Source organism: Pseudoliparis swirei, chromosome 4 (genome assembly GCF_029220125.1).
Source record: "Pseudoliparis swirei isolate HS2019 ecotype Mariana Trench chromosome 4, NWPU_hadal_v1, whole genome shotgun sequence".
Classification (NCBI taxonomy): Eukaryota; Metazoa; Chordata; class Actinopteri; order Perciformes; family Liparidae; genus Pseudoliparis; species Pseudoliparis swirei.
The window spans coordinates 1509224-1533979 of record NC_079391.1 but is presented as its reverse complement, the minus strand read 5'-3'; the positions used below and the strand labels follow the sequence as shown (position 1 = coordinate 1533979).

The following is a 24756-nucleotide window of genomic DNA, read 5'->3' as shown; positions in this document are numbered from 1 at the left end:
CAGCCTCACAACGTGGTGGAGGTGTCGATATGAAGCGCTCCTCTGGACTGGAGAACCTCCACACTGCTCACCTCCTTGTTCTAGCACAACTTTTTCTTCGAGTGTTTCAGCATCTTCAGCTCCTCCAGGTGGAGCTCTCATCTCCAACGGGGCGTCCGCCTGTCGTCCTGATGGAGGCGGGCCGTGACGTCCGGCTCCAGGTTATCTCCTCCCGGCTCGGAGGCCTGCTTTGTTTACAAGTCGGGATTGTTCCCCCTGTAACAGTAATTGGGCCCCAATGCAAAAGGAGGGATTGGGGTGGAGGGGGGGGGGTGAGAAGGTGCTTATCCTGTATCTCCACCTTTGTATGTAGCAGAGAGAGAGACACTCCCGTGGTGAACCGATGGCCTCCGCTGTGTTGGCCGAGCAGCCGGTCCTCGGGAGGCGTGGCCGGCGAGCAGCAGCACCGGAGTCGGGCGCCGCGGTCGCGACTAACGGAGCGGCCGTTCTCTTTTTGGCGAGCGACGACGGGAGAAGCGGCGGCGCTGAAGCGGAACACGCCACGAGTTCACGAGCGACACGCGGAGGATAACGTTCAGGAGAGATCACGTCGTCGACTAGAAGTAAACGACTTCTACCAGAACCCTCCTCACTGAACCTGAAGGCTCATGACTGTGAGGCTCGGCCATTAACTGCAGCGTACACACCTTTACTTAAGGGGAACACACCTGCCCACTTCCACTACCTTTACTTAAGGGGAACACACCTGCCCTCTTCCACTACCTTTACTTCAGGGGAACACACCTGCCCACTTCCACTACCTTTACTTAAGGGGAACACACCTGCCCTCTTCCACTACCTTTACTTAAGGGGAACACACCTGTCCACTTCCACTACCTTTACTTAAGGGGAACACACCTGTCCTCTTCCACTACCTTTACTTAAAGGGCAACACACCTGCCCTCTTCCACTACCTTTACTTAAAGGGCAACACACCTGCCCTCTTCCACTACCTTTACTTAAGGAGAGGACAGGTGTGTTCCACCTTAAGCAAAGGTAGCACCCCTGCTCTCTTCCACTACCTTCCTTTACTTAAGGGGAGCACACCTGCTCTCTTCCACTACTTTTACTTAGGGCGAACACACCTTAGAAGACTAACGGAGGGGTATACAACCCTCTAAACCCTTTTGATGTGAGCGCAGCTGAAAACAGTTACGCTGCTGAGAGCCGCTATAAAACTGGCCTTCCTTTGAGCCACAAGAAGAACAACGTTAATATTTACTATAAACATCATTATTTATAACCTCAACAATGTCTAGACTATATTTTATATTCATTTTTCAATTAATTTGGTGAATAAAAGTGAGTTTTCATGGGAAACACCAAATTCTTCTGGGTGACCCCAAACTTTTCAACGGCAGTGTATTTTCATAAAGTTGAGAGGACTTTAAATGAACTCGTTGGCATCTCTTTCGGGTGAAGCCGGAGATGCGAGACGCTTTTAGCAAAGTGTTTTTTCTCCTCATCAAAACACAAGAAGCTGTTTGGATGTTTGCAGAAAGTCACATGTTATTCACTCTAATGGTTTTATGAAATGGACTCTGTTATTCCCATATTTATGGCCATCTGGTGTAATTTTTTTCCCTTGAAGGTTTAATCATGTTTAAGATACAGAACCCACTTAGTGAGGCCTTCACTGCCTCCGGGCGCTCCGACTGGAATGAACAACAGATGGTAACGCAAACTCCTCACCTGCACAGGAGGTTCATATGCTAAACTAAAGCCACAGAGACTTCCTGTTTCAGTGTCAGAGCTTCAGAGCACGTTGTGGATGGAAAGCTTCTCAACTAAAATCCTCCTCTTCTCTCTAACCAGCTCGCTATCCTGTTATTACTGTTTAATGACGTCAGCCGCCAACTCAACGTGTCATCCTCAACACATGGAAGTATAGATGAGATTGAATATTTTAAACGGTTTCCATACATGGGACCAACTGTTGACACACACACACATGCAATTATCATTTACATGACGTGTCATTTAGGAGACGCTTTTATCCAAAGTGACTCACAGTAAGTAAATTCAACCACAAGTACAAACTCAGAACAACAAGAATCAAGAAAGTAATGTTTCTTCAAGAAAGACAAACTACAACAATTCTATAATTCAGTTTATTTGTAGAGCCCATTCTCACGAATTACCAATGTGCCTCAGAGTGCTTTACAATCCGTACACATCGACATCCCTGACCTTTGACCTCACATCGGAGCAGGAACAACTCCCAAGAAAAAAGTAATACCACAAGAAAGTATCTTCAAGTGCTAATTTAACAGCAATCTAAAACTTTAATATTCCTTGTGGTATCAGAAAATGTCAACATGTTGAGGTCTTGTATCAAAAGTAATTCATTTCGTTATTGTGAAAACACACAAAGGTTCCTACGTTGTGCCACGATCAGCTTGATCGGACTGCGGTTGTAATAGTTCTTGACTTCTTTATGAAATCAACATGTGATTTGGTTGTTTCCCTGCTCTATAAAGTAGTTACCACGGTGACTCCGTCATCACATCAACCTTTCACTGTCATGACGCACATGTTCTCCTTTGTCCCCCGTGAGAATGCACGCAACATTTACTTTTGTATTTTTTTTTTACGTCCACCACTCGCCTGCGATATGAATCAATAATTGATATTTCTCCGCTCGGGCTGCAAGACTTGATCTACGGCTGCAGCTGCAATTATCAGAGGATTTAAATAAGCCTGTGAGGCGTGGAGTCAGGAGCTCGAGTGGGTCGCACAGAACCGAGAGAACGCCCGCAAGAACTTTACTGCAACAGCAGCGACCCGCCTGGTGGTCTCGCTGTGGGTCAGGCTGCTGCAGCGGGAGGGAGGGGGGGAGGGGGGAGTGTCTTGTGTGTCTCTCCAGTGTACACAGCTGGTGCCATTTCATCACACACACATTCTAAACGTGTGTGTGTGTGTGTGTGTGTCAGTCATGACTTCAAGGTGCATGTTTAAATGTCCAATAATTGAACTTCTGACGTGTTTATTTTTCTCATTTTTTTTGCCGAGTCTCTTTTCTTTGCGGCTCTTCAGCAGATTTATTAAACGCCCAACTTTCCCGCTGAGATTAGACGTGTTAATTTAGAGTCTCTGAGTGACTCGGGTCGCGTCGAGGCTCGGCTCCATGACGGCTCAACGGAGACGTGTTGATGGAGAACGTGTCGTGTGTGTAAACTGGGGGTCAGAGGTCAGGGCGCGGTTCTCAAGAAGCCCGGACCCCCAAAACTACATTGAAAAGCCAGCTCTGTATTCACCTGTGAGACGGATAGTTTGTGATTCCTGCGGCGCGTCATCGCCACAGCTGCCTCTCTTTGTTTTGTTCGTCACGTTGAGATGTTGACATACGGCACACACACACACACACACACACACACTGCAACTTGTTTTACAAGTCTAATCTGAGCTGAACCAACAGTCTGAGCCTGGACCAGGTCTGCTGTGTTTATGAGACCACATGGACCTCCTGTAGTCCGGCCTTCGCTGCTCGCCGTGGCTCATCGAGGCCGACCTCGCCCTCTGTGAATTGTGTCCCAACCGGTGCGTTGTTAATATGAACTCGGCGGGCGTCGCGGGTCCTCCTGACGGGCGGAGAACATCTCGCCTACGTGTGAAACGTCTTCACGTAGTCGGCCATCCTTCTCCCTTCAGGATCAGCCCCGACGGCCTCCACTGTTTCACAAACTTCTGTCAGACGATCAAAGTGGACGAAGCCACCAGAGAATTCAAGTCGTCAGTTTATTTGTAGAGCCCATTTTCACATATTAGAAATGTGTCTCAGAGTGCTTTACAATATGTACACATAGACATCCCTGACCTTTGACCTCACATCGGACCAGGAACAACTCCCAAATAACCCTTCAGGGGAAAAAAAGGTCAGAACCCTTGAGGAGAGAACAGAGGAGGATCCCTCTCCAGGATGGACAGAACAATAGATGTCATGTGACCAGAAGGACAGATTTAGAGTTAAAACACATTCAATGAGTATGACAGAGTGTATGAATAGTTCGTAGTAGGCATATATTTACAATCTGTACACAAAGACATCCCTGATGTTTTGAAGATGACTCGACAAAATATAGCAGAAGGAAGGAAGACGCACGGTGTTCAGTTTCAGTATTTTTGGGGGATACACACGGCGTGAGAAGCTAAGGCCGCTCTCAGAACTCCATGAGTCACAGGCGGGTCGTGAGGGAGCGATGTCCAGACGGGACGAGGATCTTATGATGAGACTCTTGAGGCTCTTTGTTTCTATGTCACGGACATGAAGCATGATTCAGCTACTGATTTGGGTTAGCTCATCTTAAAGGTCAAAGGTCTCACCTCATCTATCACTTACAACACAACACCACGACATCTGGTCATCATTCACTATATTTTTACAAACATAACACCACTCATCTTATTGATTAGTTAATTCATTTTATTTTTTCCCTTGCCTGGAAACCAATTTTAATTCCACGTACAAACATACGCTCATACATATACATCTGCCATCATCAATGAATTTTGTTTCTTTGAATAAAAAATACAATAATTTTAAAAAGCACACATGTACACATGCATTTTTCTTTCTTTATTTTTCTTTCTTTCCTATTTCTTTTTCTCAATACTCTGACTTTATGATGTTTCGTCCTCTTGGTGTTATGTCTATGTATTGTCTTATAATAAAATTAAAATAAATAAATAAAGGTCAAAGGTCAACTGAACCTCCTGTAGTTGTTGTGTGCATACTCTTGCTCCTTTGGATCAAATCCCCCCCCCCCCCCCCACTAGATATATATTTTTACACCACGATAAAACCATTTAAATCTGTTTTTTGGCTCTCCATCTTCTGACAGCCTCAACCTCGCAGACTTATTAAAAAGGAATAAAAAAAACTCCCAGCGCCCCTGAAAACTGCTTTTACCCTGAATTAAGCAGTTTTAGAAAAGGAGCAGTCACTCACTTTCCGGTGGCTGATTCAATAAGTGGTGTGTGTCCCTTCAGTGGTCAGCCGCGCTGTTAAGACGCTTTCATTTTTAAAGCTTCCCAGAGAGGAAGTTTCATGGATCTGATGTCCGGGTCCTCCTGACGGGCTCACGGGCGCGTCACAACATTCTGCTGGTTTCCTTTGGACTTGCTTGACTTCAGCTCCTCATGAGCGCTCCGAGGGCCGAGGCCAGCGGGCCCCCAATGGCACAGATACCCGGGGTGGTTGTATTTTATTCAGTCAATCAAATACAATACAATATTATTCTATATAATATACAAAACAGAGACTGAATAGGTAGAAGCAACTTTTTTATATATTTCTATCCTAAATTAATATCAAATAAATCAGAAAATGTATATAAAATAAAGAAAAATAATAAATTAAATAAAAACAAATATTTATATATATATTTGTATGTATATATATATATATGCATCTTCCATATAAATACATTTCAATCACACTTATAACTCTCAAGAAATGATTCATAAATAATCCTTTTGAAAACCAAAAAAGAGTTGACCATTCTAAGATACATTTTAATGTTACATAAGTGGACTCCTACAATAGAAATATATCTTCTTTTCATCCCTTTTTTAGCCTTTTGTCCAGTAAACTTAGAAACATCTAAAATCATATTCACACTCATGGGTTGAAAACAACCTTTGTACTCAGTCTGCAGTGACTTTGCTTTATCTCTTTACATTGTCTGGATTATTGTATAATAAACCAAATCATTACATTTCATAATGTCTGTAAAACAATAGGTTTGTGTGCTCATAGTAGCCGACTTTATCCACGATGCGTATCGTGCGCATGGGGTTGGATGAGTTGAATTAATCGCAGTTATTTCTATAGTTGACCAAGTTGCACCTCATATTTATTTAGAAGTCGGGTACCGATTGTGCAAAATGATTCTTGTAGAACAGCGGCGTCACACTCCTCTTCACCGAGGGCCACATCAGCATCATGGCTGCCTCTTAAAGGGCCGGTGTAACTGAAGCGTTGTATAAACTACTCCCGAACATATAGTTAAACAACTCGATTTGCATTTGATTATTGTTCATTCAAGTGTAGAGATATTGTACACAAGGACATTTCTCCAATATTATAACACAAATCCATTTCATTTGAAACCTTCAAAATAAAAGCACAAGATATAAAGAGGACCGTGTGTCTTTCAAGCCGTCGGGTGGGGGGGGGCATAAAATGACGTTGTGGGCCGCATTCGGCACTCGGGCCTTGTGTTTGACACCTGTGCTGTAGAATTTAGTCCTGTCACCCAAACACAAGTTATGGGCTGTAATATTTCTCTAGCTGACGCCAGTGTGACTCAAGCCGCCGACTCGGAGGAAAAGGAGTCACCGTTCCATCAGACGGTCACGCATCGGGTTAAATGTGAATATCAGGGTTCTTGTAAACCTGGAAAAGTCATGAAATTTTAAAATGGTTATTTCCAGGCCTGGAAAAGTCCTCGAAAAAAATGAAACTCCAAAACTTTTGGAAAAGTCATGGAAATGTGTTTATATTCACATGTTAATTTACCCAGTTTGATTAAAAGAATACCATTTAAAAAAAATAGTTATTCTTTTAATCAAACTATTGTCTCATTTATCATTTAAGCTATATACTCATGTACACACGGAGATTTAACACGTGTTTGGTCGTGGAAATTTGGTTTAAAGTCATGGAAAGGTCATAGAAATATATTGGTCAACATGTGTATGTGTCTCATTAGAGGTGTATGGGCTGTGTGTGTGTGTGTGTGTGTGTGTGTGTGTGTGTGTGTGTGTGTGTGTGTGTGTGTGTGTGTGTGTGTGTGTGTGTGTGTGTGTGTGTGTGTGTGTGTGTGTGTGTGTGTGTGTGTGTGTGTGTGTGGTATTACATGTTAGTGTGATTAATCCAGCCCTTCTTCACCTGCCCCCTCCTCCGGGACACATTCCCATAATGCATTCTGTTACCGAGTTGCACAACAATCACTGACAATAGTAGCAGGTGTGCAAATATGATATCCCCCAGACCCGATGAACAAAGAGCTTAAATAATGAGTAAATACAAGTTTTATTTGACTGGGCGAAGTTCAAGAAAGACTCAAAATACAACGAAACATGTAAGCTATTAAAACACATTGCTATAAAACACAGCTTTTAAAACACATAGCTATGAAAAGACATAGCTATTATAACACATTGCTTTTAAAATGCAAAACTATGAAAACTAGAAGGGGCACTCGGTAGAGCGCATACCTTCGCATATCACAAGATTGGGCATTGAATTATGAACATGTTGGCATTAGTTGCCAATTGGATACAAATTGACCGCGCTATGGTAAAAAGAAGATTTTGACCTTTTCATGACCTTGACCTTTGACCCGATTGATCCCAAAATCTAATCAAATGGTCCCCGGATAATAACCAACCATCCCACCAAATTTCATGCGATTCGGTTTAATACTTTTTTTGTTATGCGAATAACACGCATACAAATAAATAAATAAATAAATAAATACACGGCGATCAAAACATAACCTTCCGCATTTTCAATGCGAAGGTAACGAAGCTTTTAAAATACATTGTTTTTAAAACGCACAGATAAATAAAAAAAAACACAACTTTTAAAACTCATCACTTTAAAATGCACAGCTCTTCAAAACCAAATCTTTTCAAACGCATCTTCTAAAGCCCTGATGTGTTGCTCAAAGGCACCGTTCGGTTCCCAGAGTGCGTCGCTGCTGCTCGTCTGTTGGTGGCAGTCTGATGTTGTTATTGTCTCTCAGCAGTTACTCCATCGTAGCAATAACACAGCAGCTATAAACCACTAAACCACTAAATGAGCTTTAATAATCTTTTTTTTACATTGGAGAACTGCCATCTCTCTGCCACAGTTTGATTGGATATTTTATGGACGTGCATTAGACTGATTCTCTCTGGCCTGTACACGTGTGTGCTTTGCCATTCTGCATGTTCGTGATGATATCAAGATCTCTGAGGATTGTCTCGCTGCAGCGTGAAGCCCTGCAGGAGAATGAAACAGCTGTTCTGAGAGGAACATGTTTGCCCTTTATGTGCTCCCTCGACTTTACTCTGTATCCACTGTCGACAACATGCTGATGGAAAAAGTCTGCAAGCAATTTACAACAACAACTGTTTGTCTTTGTCCTCCTGCCCTCTAATCTCCTGCAGAGTCACTCATTCATCACTCATTCATAGAACCGTGTTTCACTATAATGAACTTTTATCTCCAGCTGGAAACCTCACTGAGGCGGTGCACGCCGACCTTTTCCAATATTGATCTAAGATCATAATCTTTTGCTCACTCTCAAGCCAGAGCGTTGAGTTGCCTACAACGACTCATGCTGTAGGTTCCAGGACCGGACGGTGCAGAGGTTCTTCACCTCATTGGAGGGACTGGACCCTGCAGGCTTCGTCGGTGCGTTAGCCGAACAATTCGTAGTTGGAAAAATAAAATATGATTTTGTGTATTTTATTAGTGCACAAAATGAGCCATGCATCAGTTCTACACAAAAGCAGTGTTCATGAACATGAATTTCACACAAAAACATAACTTAATGAATATTTACTGCAAATCAATGAGACTTTTGCCTTTTGAGATAGTTCAGAAATGTGCAACACAGTCTGTTCCCCTTCTTCACATCTACCATGATTGGAAAAAAGAAAAATGGTGTGTTGCCAAAATGGCAGCAGCCAATTTTGAGACGACTGACAAAAACGGCCCGTGAACCGGGACGCTGCGTGTGTGTGTGAACCCCTGAGAGTGACTTGCCGAACCCTCGAGAGTGACTCGCCGAACCCCTGGGAGTGACTCGCCGAACCCCCGAGAGTGACTCGCCGAACCCTCGAGAGTGACTCGCCGAACCTCTGAGTGACTCGCCGAACCCTCGAGAGTGACTCGCCCAACCCCTGAGAATGACTCGCCCAACCCCTGAGAGTGACTCGCCGAACCCTCGAGAGTGACTCGCCGAACCCTCGAGAGTGACTCACCCAACCCCTGAGAATGACTCGCCCAACCCCCGGGAGTGACTCGCCCAACCCTCGAGAGTGACTCGCCCAACCCTCGAGAGTGACTCGCCCAACCCTCGAGAGTGACTCGCCCAACCCCAGAGAGTGACTCGCCCAACCCCTGAGAATGACTCGCCCAACCCCTGAGAGTGACTCGCCGAACCCTCGAGAGTGACTCGCCGAACCCTCGAGAGTGACTCGCCCAACCCCCGGGAGTGACTCGCCCAACCCTCGAGAGTGACTCGCCCAACCCTCGAGAGTGACTCGCCCAACCCTCGAGAGTGACTCGCCCAACCCTCGAGAGTGACTCGCCCAACCCTCGAGAGTGACTCACCCAACCCCCGAGAGTGACTCGCCCAACCCCCGGGAGTGACTCGCCCAACCCTCGAGAGTGACTCGCCCAACCCTCGAGAGTGACTCGCCCAACCCCAGAGAGTGACTCGCCCAACCCCTGAGAATGACTCGCCCAACCCCCGAGAGTGACTCGCCGAACCCTCGAGAGTGACTCGCCCAACCCCTGAGAATGACTCGCCCAACCCTCGAGAGTGACTCGCCGAACCCTCGAGAGTGACTCGCCGAACCCTCGAGAGTGACTCGCCGAACCCCCGAGAGTGACTCGCTGAACCCTCGAGAGTGACTCGCCCAACCCCTGAGAATGACTCGCAAAACCCCCGAGAGTGACTCGCCGAACCTCCGAAAGTGACTCGCCGAACCCTCGAGAGTGACTCGCCGAACCCCCGAGAGTGACTCGCCGAACCCCCGAAAGTGACTCTCCGAACCCCCGGGAGTGACTCGCCGAACCCCCGAAAGTGACTCTCCGAACACTCGAGAGTGACTCGCCGAACCCCCGAGAGTGACTCGCCGAACCCCCGAAAGTGACTCGCCGAACCCTCGAGAGTGACTCGCCCAACCGCTGAGAATGACTCGCCCAACCCCCGGGAGTGACTCGCCCAACCCTCGAGAGTGACTCGCCGAACCCCCGAGAATGACTCGCCCAACCCTCGAGAGTGACTCGCCCAACCCTCGAGAGTGACTCGCCCAACCCCTGAGAGTGACTCGCCGAACCCCCGGGAGTGACTCGCCCAACCCATCGGGAGTGACTCGCCCAACCCTCGAGAGTGACTCGCCCAACCCCTGAGAGTGACTCGCCGAACCCCCGGGAGTGACTCGCCCAACCCCTGAGAGTGACTCGCCCAACCCCTGAGAGTGACTCGCCGAACCCTCGAGAGTGACTCGCCGAACCCTCGAGAGTGACTCGCCGAACCCCCGGGGGTCGATCAAACCCAGGTTAAGAACCACTGTGATCGTGTAAGGAAGACATCTCCAAAGAAACAGACTCATCCTGTAATTACCCAACAATCATCTCCATTTGAAAGAGCAAAGCTCTCGACATGTTCCTGGAGCATCTCGGCTTTGAGGATTCTTCATGTCAGGCTTCCAGTTGGATGAATATCCTGCAGTATTCATGAATTGGCTTTAATTCAGTCGCATGATCAAGAGGAACAAGGGACATCAAGAGGGACAAGGGACATGGCCTCGGGTGAAAGCTCCAGCCGTGTAAACCTCCCCGAAAACCTCGACTGGGATCACGAAGGCTCCATGAATTTCTTGAGCAGACTTCAGATATTCTGGGGGAGTTGAAGTGGAGGCTCATTCACAGCGTGGCCGTGTTTATGTGATGTGTGTGTGTGTGTGTTTCTGCTGGCTCGCGGACATGTGGTCGTGGTGGGATGGCAGCAGTAGAAACGGGATCATGGTCTGCGAGGCCTCGGCAGGGCTTCTCTCTCCGGACCGCCACTGATGACATTCCTTCCAGGGAAAACCGATCTAGTTCTGACTCGCGGTGTAACTTTAACAAATACCTGCACACAGCCTCGTGGAAAAAAGGGATTTCTTTAAAAACAAATACTCTCCGCAACATTTGAATCTCTCCCGCTGACCGACAAGAAAAGAAGCCGAATGATTGCGCCGCTTCAAAGGCATTACGGCTGACTATTAAAGAGTGAGGTCGGAGTTAGCCAAGGTTAACCGTCCATCATGAAACACTTTGAACATAATGACACGCTGCATGGCTTTATGAGGGCTTGTGGCGGCGCGGCTCAGCGCCGGTGACCTTCAGCAGCTCCGCCAGCTAATCGCGGCGATCCGGCAGCACCCCTGGAGTTCGGAGACTCTCATTACCTTCTGATGTGCGTCGAGCAGAGCGGACCTCGCACGACGCCCGACTCTCTCGCCGTTCTCGTGTTGCCGACCATCGTCTCCTTTCATCTCCCAGCTCCTGCTCTGATTGGTGGACTCGCCCACAGCAGGCCGGGCAGGTTTTGCATAGCGTTTTACATCGGAGGCAATCGGCCGTCACTCATCCAAGCAAACAAATGAGCACCGGAGGGAAATGACTACACGACCCACAGCTACAGAGCTTCTGCAAAACAAAGATTATTGTCTGAGCATTATTACATCACTCATGAGTATCGGAGCTGGACATGTGGTCTTTCATTGCAAACAGCTGCAACACCTGGTGGGGTGGTTGATGCTGCTGCCAATAGCATGATAGGAACTGGCTGCTGTCCACGCTGTACGATGACGGAATGAGCTTTTCTTATTCTTAGTGCAGTTCATTGTTTGGTGCCTTCATAGGTCTACCCATAAAGTAATTAACTGTATGACATAGAGGCTGTGTTGATATCATACCCGGATGTCTGAGATCTCTTGGTAATTGACACATATGTGCACTTCCTGACCTCCGCACGGGAACCACAGGATACCAGGTTGTGATGCTCTCTGCAGATGATATATATATATATATATATATTAATATATTTATATATAATAATTACAAAATATCAATATATAATTAAAAAAAAATCTATTTATATATTTTAAACAATCTATATATTGATATATAAAAAATCTCTCTCTATTTATATATATATGTATATATATTGATATATTAAATAAATCTATATATAATAATTACAAAAATCTGTGTATATGTATATAGAAAGAAAAAACTAAAATATATATATAAAAATATATATATATATATATTGATATATTAAAATAATCTCTCTCTCTCAGAAACAGAAGTGCATATATATCTACATATATATATATATACTATATATACTTCTGTTTCATTAAGCTGCCGCCATGTTGGCTGATGTTAGTGTTGTGTTGATTTATCAGATTCTTGTGACCGCATGCCGTTGCCAGTGTTGCCAGGTGGTTTGAGTCTTTGATTTGAGAAGCGGAGATGACGTGCAGAGAATGTAAAGCTGGTATTGACATGGTCAGAAGAATATATTCTTTACAGGAGCTAATTAACAATAATAATTGGCTGTTCCTTTGATTGTTCAGCAGCGTCCCTCATACCCGTCGAGCTTCAAGCAGGAACAACAACGCCGCACGTCTATCAGTGCTTTCCTTTGCCAGGCCGGAGCCCCTTGGGAGGGACCTCGGTGCTTAATTAAAATCTCGAAGGATCATGTTTTAACTGTAGGTGAGCGAGCGCTGAATAACAATGACGGATCCTCATGCCCCAGAGCATTAGTGGGGCGTTTTGGATACAAGAATAACAGCATGGAGAGCACCCCTCTTCTTTTCTCTACAATTTAAATGAGATTTAACGTGAATAAAAGCTGTTTTCAGGGCATTGTGGCACAGGGACTGTGGTAAATATATCCGCTCCTGCCAAAAGCAGCATTGATGTATTAATCTCATAATTAGCCAGACGGGATTATAATGAACCGGCTCATTATTTGATGTCTTTCATCCCCCTTTCTTTTTTGTTAAGCCTGGCATGTACATCAGTGCCAGCTACAGAATATAAACCTACTGCTGTCAAACTGTCACCCGGCATCACTTGCCAAGATTTATTGGGTGTGACTTTAAAAAGGAAGACGAGCATCGATGATGAAGATGTATTGTAATTTAAGTGTTTTGAGGCGAGTGATAACCGAAATACAACATGTGCATATTACAATTAGCAGGAGGAAATATGTATACATTTACAAACTAAATGAATGTTGAATGAATAACTAAATCAGTTTGCTAGCATTAGCCGCCACAAGCTACTCGTCCTACCAGACCAGGCTGTTTTAGCAACATGTTATTAATTGTGCAGCAATATATACCCGTACTTTTTTATAGATATTCTTTTGATATTTATAAATATATATACACATATTTTATTATTATTATTATTATTATATATATATATGTAGATATATGTATGTATGTATATATATATATATATCCACCTGTACTTGTTTAATTTAATTAATATTCATAAAATAAGACTGCGTATGGCTACGACAAAAGACCTGACTATCCTGAACTGTCCTACATACTGGTGGTTCTGCAAGCCTCATATTTCTGATTATTATTCAGCTTTTCGGAGCGTCTAATGAAAGAAAAAGTACATTTAAAAAAAGAGAAGTGTATGTAGTTATCAGCAGAAAAACCCCTCTCCCAAGCCCCCCCCCCCCCCCCCTCTCAATGACAGGACTCCAGAGAGCCTCAGCAGCCCTCCCATTGGCTCATCGCTCTCAGTAAATTTCGGTGGTGAATATTTGAGAGTGAATAAAGACATCATGATTACTCGTCCGTCGTACAGTTCCCTGGGATGGAGCCGGCATCCTCCCGGTGTCGGACGGGCGAGGAGCAAACACAGAGCCGTCAGTCAGTGAGCAAATGAGCTAATTGGGTCGATCTCTTTTGCAAAGATGAATGAAGAGATGATCTCACCCCGTGAGTCAGAGGCCCCTCTGGCTCCAGGTGAATTAGCTCATGACAAGTTGACGGTTGGAATTCTGCTTCTCGCTCCGACTTCCCGCTGCAGTCGGTGTTCTCAGCGCGGCGCTCGTTATGAGCTTTGTTTGTGTATCGATTATTAGATATTCAATGTGTTCATTGGATTAATAGTTGGTTGTAAATGCATTTTGGTTGTGTTGGTTGTGAGTTCTAAACATGTAGTTGTTCCTGACCTCCGAACGGGAACAACAGGATACCAGCTCTGCAGATTTTATATATATATATATAATAATTAAAAAAGATTTGTGTGTATATGTATATATATATATTTTAAAATCTCTCTATATTTACATATATATATATTGATATATTGAAAAAGATTTCTCTATATATATATAATTCATAAATATGTATATATAAATAATTTAAATATATATATATATTAAATATATATATATATATTGATGTATTAAAAATCTCTCTCTTTATATATATATAATATACATATTGATATATTTAAAAAAATGTCTCTCTCTATATATATATATAATAATTCAAAAATATGTATATATATATATAATATATTTTTGTTTAAATATATATTATATATATATAATATATATATTGATAGATTAAAAAAATCTCTTTCTCTCTCTCTCTCTCTCTCTCTCTCTCTATATATATATATATATATAATCACACACACCCACACACCCACACACACACACACAGACAGGTAGAGAATTGGAGAAGCGGGTGGGTCCTAATGAAGACAGATGAAGAGTGTTTGGAAACACCTGCACGTAGAGCTGTGAGTGCAGAGCACACTTATTTTAGTGGAGACACACACAGCTTGGCCCTAAATTAGAGGTCAAGGATCAAATACAGAAAATATCTGTGCCCCCCCCCCCAACCCCCCCACCCTTTTCTTTTACACTGCATTGGAGAAATGGGATGAAAGTACTCTGAGGCCAAAAGGAGGAAATCAATACGCCGGTAAAAGGTTGTAAAAACACCACCTCCATTGTTCTTTCAGTTCAGAAAGATGGAGCTTCTTCTTCTACATTGTGTGAGCAGTGATGTAGAAATGAAATCACTTCTACGCAGGTATAATAAAACCTGTATATAATGTACATGCAGGTATACTCATGTCTCCGTATATAATGTAAACACAGGTATGATAATACCTGTATATAATATAAACAAAGGTGTAATAAAACCTGTATATAATATAAATGCGGGTATGTAATGTAAATACAGGTATAATAATAATACCTGTGTATATAATGTAAACACAGGTATACTAATGTCTCTATATATAATGTAAATGCAGGTATAATCATACCTGTGTGTATAATGTAAATGCAGGTATGATATTCTTGAGTAATGGTTCTCCTCGTTTCCTGGTCAGTCGTGAATTCAGTGAGCAGACGATGATCTGAACACGTTCATCTCCTCCGTGTTTCATGAAGCTTCATTACTTTTCTTTCCTGAACACTTTGCTCAGTTCCCTTGTTCTCGCCTCAGGAAGCTCCTCCTCCCTCCCTCCTCTTCGCCTACCTGTCGGTTCACGGGAAGAAAAAGGGAATATTTAGAGTTGCATGGGCAGTAAAGGTGTGTGTGTGTGTGTGTGTGTGTGTGTGTGTGTGTGTGTGTGTGTGTGTGTGTGTGTGTGTGTGTGTGTGTGTGTGTGTGTGTGTGTGTGTGTGTGTGTGTGTGTTTCTTTCTTTCTTTGTTCCTCACCTCCTTTTAAACGTCAGACGGCGTGACGCGGAGTCAAAGCCAACGCTGGCCGTTTGTAATCATTCAAAGCCGATATCTTAATCTCACGGCGCTGGGTTTTTGTTGGAGGAAATGTACAAACTGACATTTTGAGTTTAAACAGTGTTTAAACTCATCAGGGGAGAACTCAGAACTCAGCCCGCCGCCGCCGGGGAGACGGGCTGGCTAACGACGTCCCGCTGAGCCGTCACTGGACCAGACGGACGACCGCGGACGGACGCCTCCTCCGGCCGCTTCGTCTCCTCTTCGCGAGCCTCGCGTCACGACGGTGATCGAGTCGCCGTTGAGACGGCAGCGAGAGGCGTCTGCGTGTTTCTAGATCTTCATCATCTCTCCGGTTCAGCGTGCGACGATGACGATGTTTAGAGCGTGTCCTACACCTCTGTGAATTCTGTCTTTTTCAATTCAGTTTATTTGTGGAGCCCATTTTCACACATTGGTGACGGACTCGACGTCATCCTTTGTTATCTGGTGCCGGCAGGAGAGGAACGTGGGTCAGACCGGGCAGATAACGAGTGTTTAACGTAAAGTGTTCAACACGACCGCGTCAAGATATTTAAATCAGCCGAGGGCTTTAAAGCGCCACCTCCACCTGGTTGCCAGGTCGGTTTGGTTTCACTCATTTTCAAGTTCTAACTTCGTGAAAATACCGTGAACACGTATTCAAGCCAAGTCACTTTATTTGCGTCGCCCATTTTCACAAATTACAAATGTGTCTCAGAGTGCTTTACAATCTGTACACATAGACATCCCTGACCTTTGACCTTTGACCTCACATCGGATCAGGAACAACTCCCAAACAACCCTTCAGGGTAAAAGGTCAGAACCCTTGAGGAGAGAACAGAGGAGGATCCCTCTCCAGGATGGACAGGTGTCATAGATGTCATGTGACCAGAAGGAACATTACACACATTAAAACACAGGAACAACACAATGAAGATGACAGAGTGGATGAAGAGTTGGTAGTCGGCATGTTCCACCATCCAGACCTCCACCATCCATCAGATGGAGGTAGAGGAGGAGTGGGCGGAGTCTCAGCAGTGGGCGGAGTCTCAGCAGGGCCATGGCGTAGTTGGTAGTAGTCATATTCCACCATCCAGACCTCCACGGTCCATCAGGCAGGTGAACACTTGTGTGTAACTATAAAAGCTTCCAGAAACTTCCAGCATCTCAGAATGAAGCCGTGAGATGCCGAGGGGGAGGAGTCCAGTGACGTGTGTGTTAATACTTTACGAAATAAGAAATCTTATTTATAAACTCATCTTCTGAGTTGATGACTCTGAAAATGAATTTATCTTGTTTTTATCAAACATAAAGTTCAGGACACGCTGCCAGCTGTGGAGACGTTGCTACAGACTCTGTGTCGAGCATTCGGAGTTCTATGTATTTTACTTGTGATTTTGTATGTATTTTATTCTATCTTAATGTTTAATGTACTTTCTGGACCTCGAGTCTGACATATAAGTTTAATTAATCGCCTAATATCAGACATTAATCCTTAATGTATGCCCACTTGTTGATGATAATAATACATTTATTTTATAAGGCGCCTTTCAAGGCACTCAAGGTCGCCGAACAACACATTAAAAACAGTTCAAAGGACACAGTTAAAAAAGCAGAAGAGTTAAAAAGCAGAGCAACCGAGAGGGGAACAAGTCAGGCACAGGCCTGCCTGAAAAGGTGAGTTTTGAGGTTTTGAATACAAACATTGAGTTAGTGTTTCTGATGTCGGGGGGGGGGGTTGAGCTGAGCGTCGGCGCCGAGACGTTTCCACGTTTCTGCAGAGCGGCTCCCGAGCAACACGGACCGGCCTGGAATGCGGCTCCGCTCCGGGAGAGCAGCCAAGATTTATATTAGACAATAACCTCTGCTCTCGCTCCGGATTGCCTCTCTCTTCCAGCTGCAGGCCGGAGCCATTTGTTTAATACAGTCGGCCCTGTAGAGTATAATAGACTTAGATATATATATATACGAGTCAGCGCTCAGCAGTTTGTGCCGCTCAGATTTATAGATTGAACCACTGTTGGGTTCAGACTGTGAGCTCGTGGTGGGAATATGAGAGCAGAGGCTACAGGTGATGAGTCCACAGGAGGGTTCTGAAAACAAAGAGTGGACTTTAGAGTTCTGACCGGCAAGAAGACCTTAAAGAATAAACATCAACCGGCTGCACACGAGGATCAAACCACATACCTCCACCTGATGGATGGTGGAGGTCTGGATGGTGGAATATGGCGACTACCAACTCTTCATCCACTCTGTCATCTTCATTGTGTTGTTCATGTGTTTTAATTAGTGTGTAATGATTCCTTCTGGTCACATGACATCAATGACACCTGTCCATCCTGGAGAGGGATCCTCCTCTGTTCTCTCCTCAAGGGTTCTGACCTTTTTCCCCTGAAGGGTTGTTTGGGAGTTGTTCCTGATCCGATGTGAGGTCAAAGGTCAAAGGTCAGGGATGTCTATGTGTACAGATTGTAAAGCACTATGAGACACATTTGTAATTTGTGAAAATGGGCTCTACGAATAAAGTGACTTGGCTTGAATACGTGTTCATGGTATTTTCATGAAGTTAGAACTTGAAAACGAGTGAAACCAAACCGACCTGGCAACCAGGTGGAGGTGGCGCTTTAAAGCCCTCGGCTGATTTAAATATCTTGACGCGGTCGTGTTGAACACTTTACGTTAAGCACTCGTTATCTGCCCGGTCTGACCCACGTTCCTCTCCTGCCGGCACCAGATAACAAAGGATGACGTTGAGTCCGGCCCCAGGAGCTCTCCGTTGAGCACGTTCCCAAAGCCGGTGGTTTATAACGAGCGTCTCCCAGGGAATATGAGAGCTGCTCATGTGCTGCTGCCGCCAGACGAGAGGGCTCGAGTCCCGCCAGGCTTCCATGGAGCTGCATGTGAAGCGCCCCGAGATCACAGCCGTCACCATCAGGACCAACCCGCTCCCTGTGGGTGGAGAGATGCTCTTCCTCCTGACCCCCCCCCCCCCCCCACGGCAGCGGTGAAGCCGGGTTAAACTCCACCCCTCCGATAGCATCTGGAGTCGCCTCAAAGCGGCCGAGAGCAAACGGGCCGAGCCGTGAAAGCCGGACGACGTCTCCGAGCCGAGTCTCTCCTCCCGGCGCCGGCGGCGGCCATGGTGAGAGAGCAGCACCGTGTGTTCTGAGGCCCTCTCCATCGCCTAAGCTCCCTTTGTGGCCGTGGGCCAATGGCTTTGCACCCCCCCCCCCCGCCAGATCAGATCAAAGATGGAACCCCATTTAGCCGGCGCTTTCTTTCAGGATTTGCTCTGGAGAGCGCGGAGCAGGCGGTTCACAGCGAGGGAAAGCTAACGGGGTGTTCCCGTGTCGTTGAGACTTCTGGCTCGGGCTGCGGATCCATTACGACAAACGATGGGAGCGTCTTTGCTTTGGCAGCGTTCGCCTGAGAGGAAACAACAAGGGGAACCTCCGCTCTGCGCCAGGGGGTTGGATGTGGGGCAACAGTCGGTCTGGAGTGTCTGTTTTCCCTTCAAAGAGAAGCTAGGATGTTAGCATGAGTAAAACAAGGTGATTAAAACATGATCTACAGCCGTCTATCATGCAGAAATTGCTCCATTTCCAGTAACTATTGAATGGATTGCCATTAAATGTTGTCCAGACATTCACGGTCAGGCACTTCTAAAGTACTGCTAAAGTATGATAGCATGCTAACGTTAGCATTTAGCTCGGCAAGCGTGGCTGTGATTGAGCTCCTAAATCAGGAGGATCCTTATTAAATGACCACATTCCGCCGAGAGAACAGAAGAGCTGCTTTCCGGTTCCCATAGTTTCTTCATACTTGGAGACTTTGGTGACGACATCTTCCAAAATCAATAGTCCAAATGTCGTCCTCCACGGCGTGTTTACCAGGCTCTGGTCAAACACTGAAGACAGATAGCCTCGCCTTGAATCGGACTCTTTGTTGCTTTAGTGACGTGAACCGGGAGCCGTGGCCCCCTGTGGAGAGCTCAAGGCTCTCAGCTCCTCCTCCGAGCCAGCTCTGAGCTCACGGGTTCCGGCCGCAGTGGTCGGCGTGTTGCGAGTGAGAGGAGATGCAACTCCCGGATCCCAGCCTCCGCTCTGCTGCGCCGGAGGAAGAGGAAGAGGAGATGCTTGCTTCGAACTTCCCCCTCGATTCTACCTCATGTCGTTAAGGACTCGCGGTCCTATTGGTGGAAGACAGTGCCGGGGTGGGGGGTAATGATTTTAGCTTCAAACTGAATCACCAATCGATTGGGCACGCAGATCAGAACACGGGTTGCGAGCTCGACTGCGAGGCCACGCTGCACCACGGAGTCGTTTTACAAATTGACTGCTGCACACACACACACACACACACACTCACACACACACTCACACACACACACACACTCACACACACACACTCACTCACACACACACACACACGGGAGGAGGAAGTTCATCTCTGTGTGTCGGCTCGGCGCTGCGCGGCGGCCTGCTGGGCGTGAGCGGGCCGTGTGATCACCGCAGAGTGTTCCTACGCGAGCGTGTGTCGGTGGAGGAGGAAGAGGAGTCGTCCGAAGGTCTCGGGGAGGAAGACGAGTCGTCCGAAGGTCTCGGGGAGGAAGACGAGTCGTCCGAAGGTCTCGGGGAGGAAGACGAGTCGTCCGAAGGTCTCAGGGAGACGGCGCTGCTCTTTTCAGAGTCTCATCCACAAGTTAAAATGCACACGGCTGCCTTTCTGTTTATTCTAATTCAGATCAGACTTCAAGGATTCCCCCCGAGTCACTGTGAACGCTTCACTTATTCATTATAATCATAGTAATAATCCATAGAGCACTTTTTAAGGTCCTCAAAGACACTTCACACGTTACATTCACACACCGTGGATACAGATACGGGGAGCGCGTCAGGGTTAAGCGTCTTGCTCAAGGACACACCGACTAGGGCGGGGATTGAACCGCAGACCCCCTGATTGGAAAACGGACCGGCTGCCCACGGACACAGTCGCCCAGACCAAAACAGGCACAACCACAATCTGAGCAACACATATCAGATTGTTTTCCTTTTTTCTTTACGATACCAAGTGTCATTTTGATGCCGGTTTTTTTAATTTTCTGTATCCAAGTGCAGAAATATTAGTATGAAAGGTAAATGAAGTGTTTTACAGCTTTTACCAGGAGCTCTGGAGTCAGATGACAACTTGTCCAGAGACCTGGTCTGCACAAAGGGAACCGGTGCTGCTCTCTGCTGCCTCTGATCTCTGGAATTGAATCAAATCATCCGCAGCACATCACCGCGGCGGACTCAGGGTTGGAGGTGGAGTTTTTTAACCACTGGAGAACGTATTAGCACGAGTGTCGTGTTCCAGAACACACGGCAGGCGGTGATCACCGAGCCCGGGCCCGACTGTAAAACCGCTCGTCAGCAGTCGACATGTTTCTGGAAAAAGCCCGAGCTCCTGATTGAATTAGTTTGGTGGTTTTCAGTGGGGAGGAGGAATGTGTCCGATTACAGGAGCTGCTGACGGACGGCTCTGATATCGAGACCGTTTGATCGTAACTTTAAAACCCCAAACTTTAAAAGAGGCCGTCCGAAGGCCTGAAAAGACAGATTTATCTACTTTGCTTTTCTTTATTTTTTGGGGATAAAATGTCATTTTGCATCTTTCCAAATCAATCTCTATCATTGTATCATTGACGGAGCAGAATTCACTGTCCAGATGAGGTCCGGGCTCGTGTGTGTGTGTGTGTGTGTGTGTGTGTGTGTGTGTGTGTGTGTGTGTGTGTGTGTGTGTGTGTGTGTGTGTGTGTGTGTGTGTGTGTGTGTGTGTGTGTGTGTGTGTGTGTGTGTGTGTTCGCCGAGCCATCCGAAGCTCTTCAGACGTTCTGTGGGTCCAGGTTGTCCAGTTCATGTTTCCTGATCGCCTCTGTGTGGTTCCTCCATCACGTCGGGGGGGGGGGGGGGGCACGTTGGTGCAATATTGTGTTCACCCTGAGGTTGTAATAATTTTGTTTGCCATAATAGCTGTAAAACACCTTATTTCCCACCGGACACACCTTTCCTACACATATTCCTGCACTGGGATTTAAAAAGAAATTACACTTGCTACAATCTAAAAAAAGAAAATAGAAAACCAGCTGATATGCGCTGCTTAGAATGTGATTGCGACTGTTTTTTGTGTGATAGTGAATAAGTGAAGCGTCCACATTGATTCAAGGGGCTATGCGTGGACGTTTTATCTGAATTGGAATAAAAAGAAAAGGCAGCGATGTGCATTTTAAAAACCTCGAGGTTCCCATTCATGCCATTCAGAGCCGGGTTGCTCGTTCTTCTGTCCGCCTGGGATCATGCAGACGGTGGAGTCTTTTCACGCCGGGATCAGGGCCTGTGTAAGCTCTTAATTCTCTCCTGTTAAACAGTTGTTGGGGAGAAATGTGCTGCTGTTGCAGAAGCAGAGAAAGAAACACCCAGCAGCCCCGTGTTTGTTTTGTCGCCATGTGCGACTCGTATTACAGAGCACCTTTAAACGAGAGGAAAAGCCCTCGCAGCGACTTTAAAGCTCACTTGTAGACGGCTTCTCTCCCCCAGCTGCTGCTATCGTGCTTCACTAGTTCATCCTGTATTCAGGAGCTTTTAGTCAGCAAAAAGTAATTCCACACCGCAGATTTCTCCAACTTTTTAATTGGTGTGGCCTTTCTTTCTTTCAATCATTTTATTTAAAGTTTTTACAAGTTACACATTACCAGACAACAAACAACAACAACAAGCAAACACAAACACACGGACAGACACGCTTGTTTGCAGCTCGTCACATCTTTTTAATTACGCAGCCTTCATTGTCTGTGATGACCCATTTTTAGCTGCTCGCTCCCTCCAATCGCACTTAACTTCATCTGGCGCTTGACTCGTCACTGCTGCCATCACGAGAGGCCGGTGCCTCCCCCCAAGAGGTCAGTGCCTCCCCCCAAGAGGTCAGTGCCTCCCCCCAAGTGGCCGGTGCCATCTGGTCACCATGTGTATGAACCTGTTCATTGGTCATGTGGATGAACCTGTTCATTGGTCATGAGGATGAACCTGTTCATTGGTCATGAGGATGAACCTGTTCATTGGTCATGAGGATGAACCTGTTCATTGGTCATGAGGATGAACCTGTTCATTGGTCATGTAGATGAACCTGTTCATTGGTCATGTAGATGAACCTGTTCATTGGGCATGAGGATGAACCTGTTTATTGGTCATGTGATGAACCTGTTCATTGGTCACCAAGGGATGAACCTGTTCATTGGTCATGTGGATGAACCTGTTCATTGGTCATGAGGATGAACCTGTTCATTGGTCATGAGGATGAACCTGTTCATTGGTCATGTGGATGAACCTGTTCATTGGTCATGAGGATGAACCTGTTCATTGGTCATGTGGATGAACCTGTTCATTGGTCATGAGGATGAACCTGTTCATTGGTCATGTGGATGAAACTGTTCATTGGTCATGTGGATGAACCTGTTCATTGGTCATGTGGATGAACTTGTTCATTGGTCATGTAGATGAACCTGTTCATTGGTCATGAGGATGAACCTGTTCATTGGTCATGAGGATGAACTTGTTCATTGGTCATGTAGATGAACCTGTTCATTGGTCATGAGGATGAACCTGTTCATTGGTCATGAGGATGAACCTGTGCCATCCGCCACGGAATAAATAACCACTTTTTCTACGTTATACTTCTTGTGGAAATGCGACACACGTGGTAACATGTGGCGCCCTGGTGTCTGGGTTCATAACGTCACCCGTGGGCGCACTCAGCTTCGTGAATGTCTCCGACTACGTAAATGACTTCCGCTTTAAGCGCCACGTGAGCAGCAGCAGCCAATTAGATTCACGAACAGCGAAGCAGCTCAGCGCTGATTGGCTCTCACAACGCAGCGCTCTGTCCTCTCCCCCCGCTCCCCTCTGGTTTCTCCTGCGCTGCTCTGCGCTCAAATCGACTTTTTTTTATACTCCGCGATTTATTGAGCGCCGTAATAATCGCGCAACACAACGAATCGATAATGAAATTCGTTGGCAACTATTTTAATAAGCGATTTTTATCGATTCGTTGTTGCAGCCCTAGTCCACAGCAAACGCAAAGTCACAAAGCCAGTCCGTGTCGCTCAGCTCAGGGAATTCATCGGATTTCCCTATTAGCTCCAAAAACGTATCTCCTCTGTGAGCTCCACACTCGCTGACACACTTTCCCCAAATGTAACCAGCGGACACGAGAGTGGTAAAGTGAGTCCTGGTGATCCGCATCGGTTTCCTCTCGGAACCTAATGAACTGTCTTAAGTCCCCTTGCTCGTATGAACTAGTGTGCCATCTATTGGGGAAACGAGGGTATTGCAGGGAAAGGGTGAAAAAGGGAACTGAATGAGGTTTTTACACATCCATGGGTTTTTACGATAATTTGGACAAGTCCGGCGAGCCGGATTAAAAAGCCTAACGGGCCGTATATGGCCCGCGGGCCGTAGTTTGCCCATGTCTGTCCTACACAGTCCCACCCGAAGTAATCCACCTCTTATTACCATCATTATGAGGCCATGGCTCTCGACACTATACATTTAGACAGAGACGCAGGATAACCAGGCGTTGCGTCACCTTGAAATTGACATTTTTATTCAGAGAATTGCAGGGGAAGAGTGCAATACAGTCCAGTTCAACTAAGTTATTTTAATATTCTTCTTCTATCCATTTCTGGTCCACAAACTTTGAGCTTTAAGTCCAACTTTTTTTTACAGTGTGTTCACTAAACAGCGCATTGTCACCCAGAGCAGTTTCACCGTGATGATGAAGATGAAAGTTCCTGTTTACCCAAACACATGACACAATTAATGAGTCTTTTCAATATGTCCCTCTTGTTCTTCACCTTTTCATTGTGCAGCTCCGTTGCCCTGCCGCTTGTTCGTTGATCTGTAGATCCGCTCGGGTGTCCCCAAAAGTTTTCAAAAGCACCGATGCTTGTAAGTGCATTCCCAGCAGTCCGGGGAGCAGAGCTTCTCGGAGCCTGAGACATTGATATCGCTCGTAGTTGGAACTTTGAAAGTGGCGAACGAACCTCTTCCCCGCCTGTGACGGGCTTTGTAGCGTCGGCGTCGGTCTTAAAGTTCGTCTTGAGAATGGCGTTATAATTATATCCTCCAGCAAATCGATATCTTCTCCTCCTTC

The 24756-nt window shown here is 45.9% G+C and overlaps 1 protein-coding gene across 1 annotated transcript in view; it reads left to right on the top strand.

The window, feature by feature from the left end:
• Window positions 1-24756, top strand: part of tox3 (TOX high mobility group box family member 3) — a 50209-nt gene that overhangs the window by 1147 nt on the left and 24306 nt on the right. The gene's annotated exons all lie outside the window — the stretch shown is intronic.